The 8,430-nt window shown below is 36.2% G+C and overlaps 1 long non-coding RNA gene across 1 annotated transcript in view; it reads right to left on the bottom strand.

Annotated features, from left to right (window-relative positions):
* Positions 1-475: 475 nt before the first annotated feature.
* LOC140636639 (uncharacterized) overlaps positions 476-8,430 on the bottom strand; it is a 255,522-nt gene continuing 247,567 nt past the window's right edge. The window contains exons 5-6 of the long non-coding RNA XR_012033868.1: positions 1,796-1,902; positions 476-620 (exon numbers count right to left, since the gene is read on the bottom strand). This is a non-coding gene — a long non-coding RNA (uncharacterized lncRNA). The remainder of the gene's footprint in view (positions 621-1,795; positions 1,903-8,430) is intronic.

Below are 8,430 nucleotides of genomic sequence, written 5' to 3'. Positions count from 1 at the left end.
AGGCACAATAATAATAATTAAACTGTCAACACATTATACAACTAATTTGTGAGCTGCAATAATAAAAATAACAGGGTGAGGGCAAGATAAAGACAATATTCCTACAATTTAGAGAGCATTAACGGTTCAGAGTAAAATATAGCAAAATATATAAATTGGGTGGAAAAAAATCGAAAGAAGAATTCTGGTGAATGTCAAATCTGCTAGAGTATTCCTAGACTGTAAAAAACAGAAAAATCATAAAAATTTGGGGATACTTACTGAGGTATTCTAAACTAAAGAGCCAGATCTCTGCTTGACAATGGCTAGAAATGAACTAAAATTTAAGAATTTAAGAATTCTGAAATTTACTTTTCCAAACTTTTCTATGAAGCACATAGCATTACTCTATAGTACTGTATAGCTGTTCTAAATATTTCAAACAACAAGAAATAATTTCTACCTATAAGAAATAATTTAAGGTACACACCTGGTGTCTGACAAACATGGTCCTTAACTTCTGGAAGTCATATAACACCTCTGCTGAAGACTGTGTGGGGAACAGCAAAGTAGGCCAGTTACACAGAGGGAGAATCTATTCCCTGCTCCAGGCAGACAACAAGGTGAGCCTCCACTGCATTCTGAAATGAGCACCATGATAAATCATTGACTAAAATTTCCTTGTTCTCTAGTAGGCTCCTAAGAACTAGTCACACTCCGTTTCATAAAGAGGAAAGACTGTGACAGAGAATCAGTCTAAGCATACCTACTTAAACATCTTGATATTGAACATGTCACTTAGGTTACAGCTAAATGAAACCATCTGCCTGCCTTCTTATACCACGTTACTTCTCAGCATACTCGGTTCATTTCTGTGCTTTGAAAATGGCATAAAACATGTAGGAAGCAACTTACCTGCTATATAGTATTTTGTTAGAGTGCATTGCCAGCTGCATGAGACAAATACAATTTTCAAGGTCATTCCCATGGTAGAGAGAGTTAACAACTACATCGAGACCCAAGAGGATGGTGCTAATTAAACTGGCATCTAACAAGACATATTCTGTGAAATCAAGACTTCCTGCTGCCACAGCAAAATGTTCCACACTGTGTATTTTCTTTGATAGCCCTCTTTCTGGAAGTCAGTCCTTCCTTTAAATTACCTCTTCGATGCTATTACTACATCACTGGAACATTAGATGGCAAGGCAGTATAATGGAGTGATTGCCTAAGAGAGTGAGCTCTAGGGTAGGAATGCCTTAGTTCAAACCAGGATTCCAGGATTCCACTTTAGAGCTGCAATCGTGCCCAATACCACTAACTCTCGGGTTCTTTTTTTGGGTTTTCCCCCCATTTTGTTTTGTTGTAATATCTGAAAGGATAATAATGTGTATCTTACAGGACTAGTCTAACATTGAACTTTTAAAAATCTATGTGGAATGCTTAGCATCTTGCCTGAAATAAGCACTTAATAAAACTCCAGTTCTCAAAATATATTTGGCCCCAAATCCATCGTTGTTACCACATATGAACTGAATGCTTACCCTATGGTATATATTCTATCAGACTCAGGGCCTTCTCAGAAATTTCTACGTAGAACAAATAAGACTGCCTTTGTAGATATTTAGAGTCTTAGTATATTACCTGTCCAGTGTCTGGTCAGTGACCTTAGGGAAAGAGCAAAACAAAGCAAAAAAGATTTTTTAAAATATCAGCTGACCCATTTTTGTGCATGAATATCAACATTAATATATTGACCTTGTTTTCTAAAGAAGAAAAACATTTGTGCTTAAAATATCAGTTGATTCACACATACCACAGATTTTCTTTTCTCTTCTTAACAGTCCACCAAGGATGTGCAATATGGCCTCAGCCATAGAATTTTCATGTTTGCTGCTTTTCCTGAGTTGATCATTGAGTTGTCTGAAAAAAAAATATTTGAGAATTGTTTAATATTTAATATGTCTTGATAAGTCTGCTAGCCTAAGGATTTCATGGGTTACTGAGCTATAAGACTTTCCTTATCTTTCTCCTTTTACCATACATATCAAGTGCATGTCAACATTTGACATCAAAAATTATAATCTCTAATCGGTCACTTCATACTCTATGCATTCAATCACCAATGTAGTATTTTACCGCGCAATTTTACCTTGGTGGAAATCAATTTAAATAATCTGATCTTTCTCAGACTTTACCCTATTTCCTGGGTGATTACATTTGTTTCTCTGACCAAAAAAAGTAGATTTAGCCATTCAACCCCCCACTTATCATCTAGTTTTTATGTCCAATAATTATGTGGAGAAAGAATACACATACACAAGAAAGATCATTAGATGAATGGAAGTATAATGAAAATTCCAAATGAGAAATAAAGTAATAATTCCTATAAAGATTTCAAGGATGGGAAGATTTCAGGTAATGCTTGAAATGGAAAAATAAAATGATATATTAGGAGGTAAACTCAAGCTCTTGTCTGGTCAGCAAGTTTATGAAGTATCACAGTCTCTGAACTAGTACGATTCAAAAAAACCCATAGAAATGTTTTCTGGCGTCTAAAACTGTAACAGATGGCACACCTAGGTATATGCCCATTAATGTGAGCTGATATATGCTTGCAGAAAATCAGTGTTATAAAGTGGTATACCCACAGGAGGCCTTTCAATATTGTAATACTCACTTAGACTCATTTCTTTTCCAAATAAAACATGGTTTTTCTATACTTTCTATGAAGTAGCAGCATCTTTTCCTTCAAAAGTTAAGATAAGGACCTACCAAGCTTTCAGGCTCAAAAATATATACATTAATTTATCAAAATTATAAATATTATATCTTGGATATTTACTTTTTGCTCTTCAAATATTCCCTTAAATCTAGTTTGTAGAGCTAGCTTCTGTCATTTCTCAATTGATTGTTCACAAAAGGAAAATCTTCTTTCATAAAAGAAAAATCTCCTTTCTCAAAAAACAATTTGAGATTTATGTTCATACCTTTTTATCACCCTTAAGGAGCCAGATCTGTTTACAGGCATCTCATTTAAGGAGAATTCTGATGTGGTGTGGAAGGAATTAAAAATAAAGGAAATTGATCTGATCTAATTTGATGTAACATAAGCCAAGTGGTTTATTATAGACAAACTCCCTCAACTGTGAGTTGTTGCCCACTAAAGGAAGTTTCATATAAATGATTACATGAATGGAGAGATGTAAAATCTGGTAGACACATCCACCACAATATTAATTTTCTTTTTCCATAAATGGTATCTCATACCCCATCCAACCAGATATAACCAGGAAAAGTCACTCAAATGAAAACTACAAAAATATTCTTATATGTACGTGATGAAGTTAATGATCCACATCTGGAGATTTGTGTGAGGATAAGAAGTCAAACTTTAAAACATAAATCACTGAAACCTATCAATCTCCAATCCTTTATAGATCTTAATCACCTCTATCACAAATATTAAACCAAAATCTTCAAAATGTCTCAATTACATGGTAAAGAGATTAAAAAGTATAGACAGTTCCATCCAAAGTCCATAGGTTCTCTAACTCTCACCTACCTGGATGTAGATTAATGAGTTGTCATGTTGAATTCTTTGCCAGGCGTATGTATACATTTATTTATTTCAATATCAAATTATAGAAACAAGACAATTAGGAATCCTAAGTGGATGGAAGAAATTCTTGACACTGGGTTAGACCAAGGCTAGTAAAGTGGGAGTGTAGACCAGTGTGGCTCAATAAAGAAACTGAAAGATAATATTTAAAACCTTTTATAGAAGTTTGATATTGCTAGGACATTTTTATTATATTTTATAAAGTTGTCCATCCTCAATATATCATAAATTTAAAATAATGGTGATGATGAAGAAGGAGGAGACAGAAGAAGAAGGAAGAAGAGGAGGAGGAAGAGGAGAAGAAAAAGAAGAAAAATGTGGTTAGACTATATAGGTCCTACTAATGTCCTGGCCAGGACAGAAGACAAAATAGAGGCAGAGTTGGGATGATTTTTGCTTTCTTGAAAGTTTAATCTAACACTGGCTTGTAAATGATGCTCTTCTGGGTAAAGACTTGGATTGTAATCCTTACTAGCTAAGTCATTTTGGGCAGTGCTGCTCTTAAACTCAGCAAGCAGGACCCCTCCCCTGGGCCACACATAGGCAACCTTACTCTTCAGAGCACAACTGGCCCTGAACAGTGCAGAGGTTGGGGCACTGCCCACTGCCCCTTGCAGTCAAAAGTCCAATATAACTTTTGAATCCCCCAAAACTTACTTACTAATAGTCTACTGTTGACAGGAAGCCATACTAGTAACATAAGCAGTCAATTAATACACGTGTACTAAACTTGTATGCTATATGTACTAAACAGTGTGTTCTTACTATAAAGTAAGCTAGAGGAAAGAAAATATTAAGAAAATCATAAGGAAGAGAAAATAATTTACAGAACTGTAACCTATTTTATCAAAAAAAAAATGCACATAGAGGGCCCGTGAAATTCAAACCTGTGTTTTGCAAGGATCAATTGTATTGTTCCTTAAAATATCTAATAGAGTGCCTGGAACTAGAGTCTTCCAGGAAGGGTGCCCTATACCCAAAGCAATCCACATGGATTCTATTCACCAGAAGCTCCTACCACCAGACCACCCACCTCCAGCCTGTTCCTCCCTTTCAGGGGCCTTCCAACCTTACACCTACAACTTCATCCCATCTCTTACATGTGGGGCTAACCAAATGCCACAAAGAGCCCCAGGACTCATGCCTATTATTTCTAAGGGGGAGCAGAATACATCACCCCAAAATGTGCCACTTTGGTAAATGGATTATTCTGGGCTGAGGACAATCACCGCCCAGCAGCCTCAGGAAGAGACATTAACTGCCCCTCCCCCACCCGACTTCACTGCCTAAAAGAATTTGGATAGAAGGCCTGTACCAGAAGAGACCTACTACCAGAAATAACTTTTTAATATCAGAAAAACTTATCTGCGTGGCATGGCAAACCTTGTTCACCAAACATTTGCTTTTCTCATCTTCCTGTGAATTGTCTTCCTCCCCTTTGAAGCCCCTGAACTATACCTCTTTCTCCTTAATTCTGGATGGTATATAAGCCTCAAGTACCTGACATCTGGGGAGTCTCATATTTTAATGGGGCTTCTATACATACATTTTTCTCCTGTAAATCTGTCTTATGTCAATTAAATCATTATACCCACTAAAGAACCTAGAAAAGTTTCCCACTCTTACATTTCCTTCAGGAGCCACATGAAAAGCCTGGTTTAGAGCAGCCTGGCTAGTGGATTGTTTCCAAGTTATTTAAGATGTCTCAAATTGTTTTAATAGACAGGGGCCCAGGAAAAAATGTTTGCCCCTATACACATTCTCTGTCTCTGTCTCTCTCTCTCTCTGTCTCTCTTTCTCTCTCAGGCAGCCCTGACTTCAAACAAATTGAAGCCTCCATTTCCTTGTTGGTTAAATGGGGGGAAAAAATAATACTTATCATGTTGTTCTGAGAATCAAACTGTGTAAAATACCCAATAAAGTGCTCGATCCAATGTAAGTTCCCAATAAACAACACTGTTACTTCTAATATTGTGTGTGCATTTCTTAATACACATAGATGTCTAATAAATATTCATTCCCTCACATCATCATCAAACACCTAACTGACTCCACAAGGACCTCAGCTCAGTCCTCATTTCCTCTTTGTTCTAACCCTGGTTCTAGCTCTCCCTGCAGATATCAGGGAGATTTTCCCATCTTCAAATGGAGTTCCCTTATGTGGCTCAGTGTAGTCGGCCACGCTAGGGTGATAGATTTGCAGCATGTGTGCAGAAATGTTGCAAGCTGATTGGTTAACAAAGCGTGTTTCATCCATTTGTGGGCATTTATATGCTTCCAGGTGAAGGATGTATTCTCAAGTTGGTAGCAGACCCTTAATCAGACTTTGTCTTACACTGGTCTCATTCCCTGAAGTCCGTTTCTTGTCACATCCCTGTAGGCATTTGAATTTGTGAGTTTCTACACTTCAACTCCATTAGCTTCTATCCTTATTTAGTATTGAGGAACAGAAAGACAAATAGTTTACCCTCTTGGCTAGTGACACAAAGAGGTCCCTTTGCTTACACAGTTGCCCCGCCCATGACTTTCTTGGTATGTGGTCCTCTGCTGCCCCCTAAGGGCCTCTGCTCACTTTACCCACTGGCCTTGGTTGAGGCCACTGAAACCATTAATAATCCTTGTTCTGGATTCAGTGTGTGGAATGCAGTGCATGGAGTGTGTCCTGGAGTAATTTACAAAGTTATATATCATAAAGGATGATTTTGAAGCATAAAATATACTCCCCACCTGAAAGTGTTCTTTTTGTCAGATCCTTTGCATAGACTAATCCCACTTTCTTGAAATATATCATCACTTCATTAGTTGTCTATCTATAGTCCCTGCTAAATGGAGAACACAGGCAGAGCCATATAATCCAGCCTGGCCATGAGGAAATGACTCCAAAAAAGAAGAATTCCTACTTAGACTCACGTAAAGTGAGTAGAAAATAGATATGCGATGAAGAAAAAGCTTAGAGTTGTTAAGGAAATGATAATAGATCATTGTGGATAAAGAGCTGAACATTGTACATAGAGATGGGATAATGAAAGAAAGTGGGAAAAGAGGAAATTGGAAATGTAAGTATATACAGAGCATTAGGAGCCATATTTAAAAGTTTATACTTTATTCTAAAAACACTAGGGATCCACTGGTGGGTTTTAAGCAACAAATATTGTGTTCAGGTTAATATTTCTGAAAGATCACCTAAGAACACTATTATAGCAATCCAGGCATGAGAGGATGATTGTCTGGACTAGATGAACAGAACTGAGGAAAGTAGATAAAGTCTGAAGATATTTAGAAAGTAAGATCAACAGATACTGTGAAAAAAGAGGTGAGTCAAGGATGATCAAGTTTCTGTTTTGGATCACTGAGTACATATGGTGGTAGAATTAATTAAGATCAGTATCTCAACACAAAAATATGAACCATATAAGAAAAAATATATAAACATTGTCAAAATTTAAAATTTCTGCTCTTTGGGCACCAAGGTGACTCAGTTGATTGTCTGCCTTCGGCTCAGGTCATGATCCCAGGGTCCTGGGATCAAATCCTGCATCAGGCTCCCTGCTGTGTGAAGAGTCTGCTTCTCCGTCTCTCTCTCCCCCCACCCTTCCCTGCTCATCTTCTCTCTCTCTCTCTCAAATAAATATATAAATCTTTAAGAAAATAAAATTCCGCTCTTCAAAAAACATTATTAAGAAATAAATCAAGTTAACTGGGAAAAAATATTCACATAATACATATATCTGAAAATGACTTGTTACCAATTCAATAAGACAAGCCAATAAGAAAATGGCAAAGATTTGAACTATATATGTTTTTGTGTACAATTACACAAACACTGCACACCCATTTCAATGGCAATTTAAAAAAAAACTGACAATGCCAAGTCTTGACAAGAATATAGAATAGCTGGAAATCACATATATTGCTGGAAAAAATGTAAAATTATACAGTTTCTTGGGAAAACAATTTAGTAGTTTAGAATAAACCTAAGTATGCACTTGCCTTGCCATATAACCCAACAATTTACTTCTAGGGATTCACCCAAGAGAAATAAAAACATATGCCTCCACAAAGACTACAAACAAACATTGAAACAGCTTTATTCAAATGGCTAAACCAACTCAAAATTTAAGGTAGGAAAATTGTGGCATATTTATACAATGAAATACTAGTCATCAAAAGGAAAGAAATAATCTATTGAAACACAAAACTTAAATGAATATACATAGCACTTCAAGTGAAAGGAGCTACAAACAAAAGTGTACATACTGTATGATTCCATTTAATATGAAACTCTAATATAGGAAGCGAATCAGTGGTTACCTAAACCAAGGTAGCATGGGTTGAGTGGGAAGGGACATAAGAGAACTTTTGAAGGTGATGGACGTGCTTTGTATCTTGATGATGATGGTGTTTCATGGGGCTTTAAATTTGTCAAAGTCCATTAATGTGCACTTACAAAGAGTGCATTTTGTTGTTTAAGTCAATAAAGCGGACTTAAACAATAAACAGATAAATACTTGGTAAATTAAAAGGTCATAATTGACAATTCATGAGCTCCACATGATGAAGTTTCTTTGGCTTCCTTATCTCTCTGGAGCCCCTTTTAATTGAATTCTAGTAGAAAAACACAATGACGTGTCTTCACAGTATTTTGAAGGATAAAAAAATCAATTTTCAAATGTTTTTTTAACTAATGTGTGATACAAAGCATTAGTTATCCCTCAATCAAAAAAAAAAAAAACCTCTTTAATTTAGCCTATAACTTTCAGAATATTTTCACTCAATGAACCTTTATGCAGATATCATCCTTTCTAATAAATAGCCTTGTTGAATCATCA

The sequence above is a fragment of the Canis lupus genome, chromosome 1, assembly GCF_048164855.1.
Source record: "Canis lupus baileyi chromosome 1, mCanLup2.hap1, whole genome shotgun sequence".
Lineage (NCBI taxonomy): Eukaryota > Metazoa > Chordata > Mammalia > Carnivora > Canidae > Canis > Canis lupus.
This window is presented reverse-complemented; position numbering and strand designations above follow the sequence as displayed.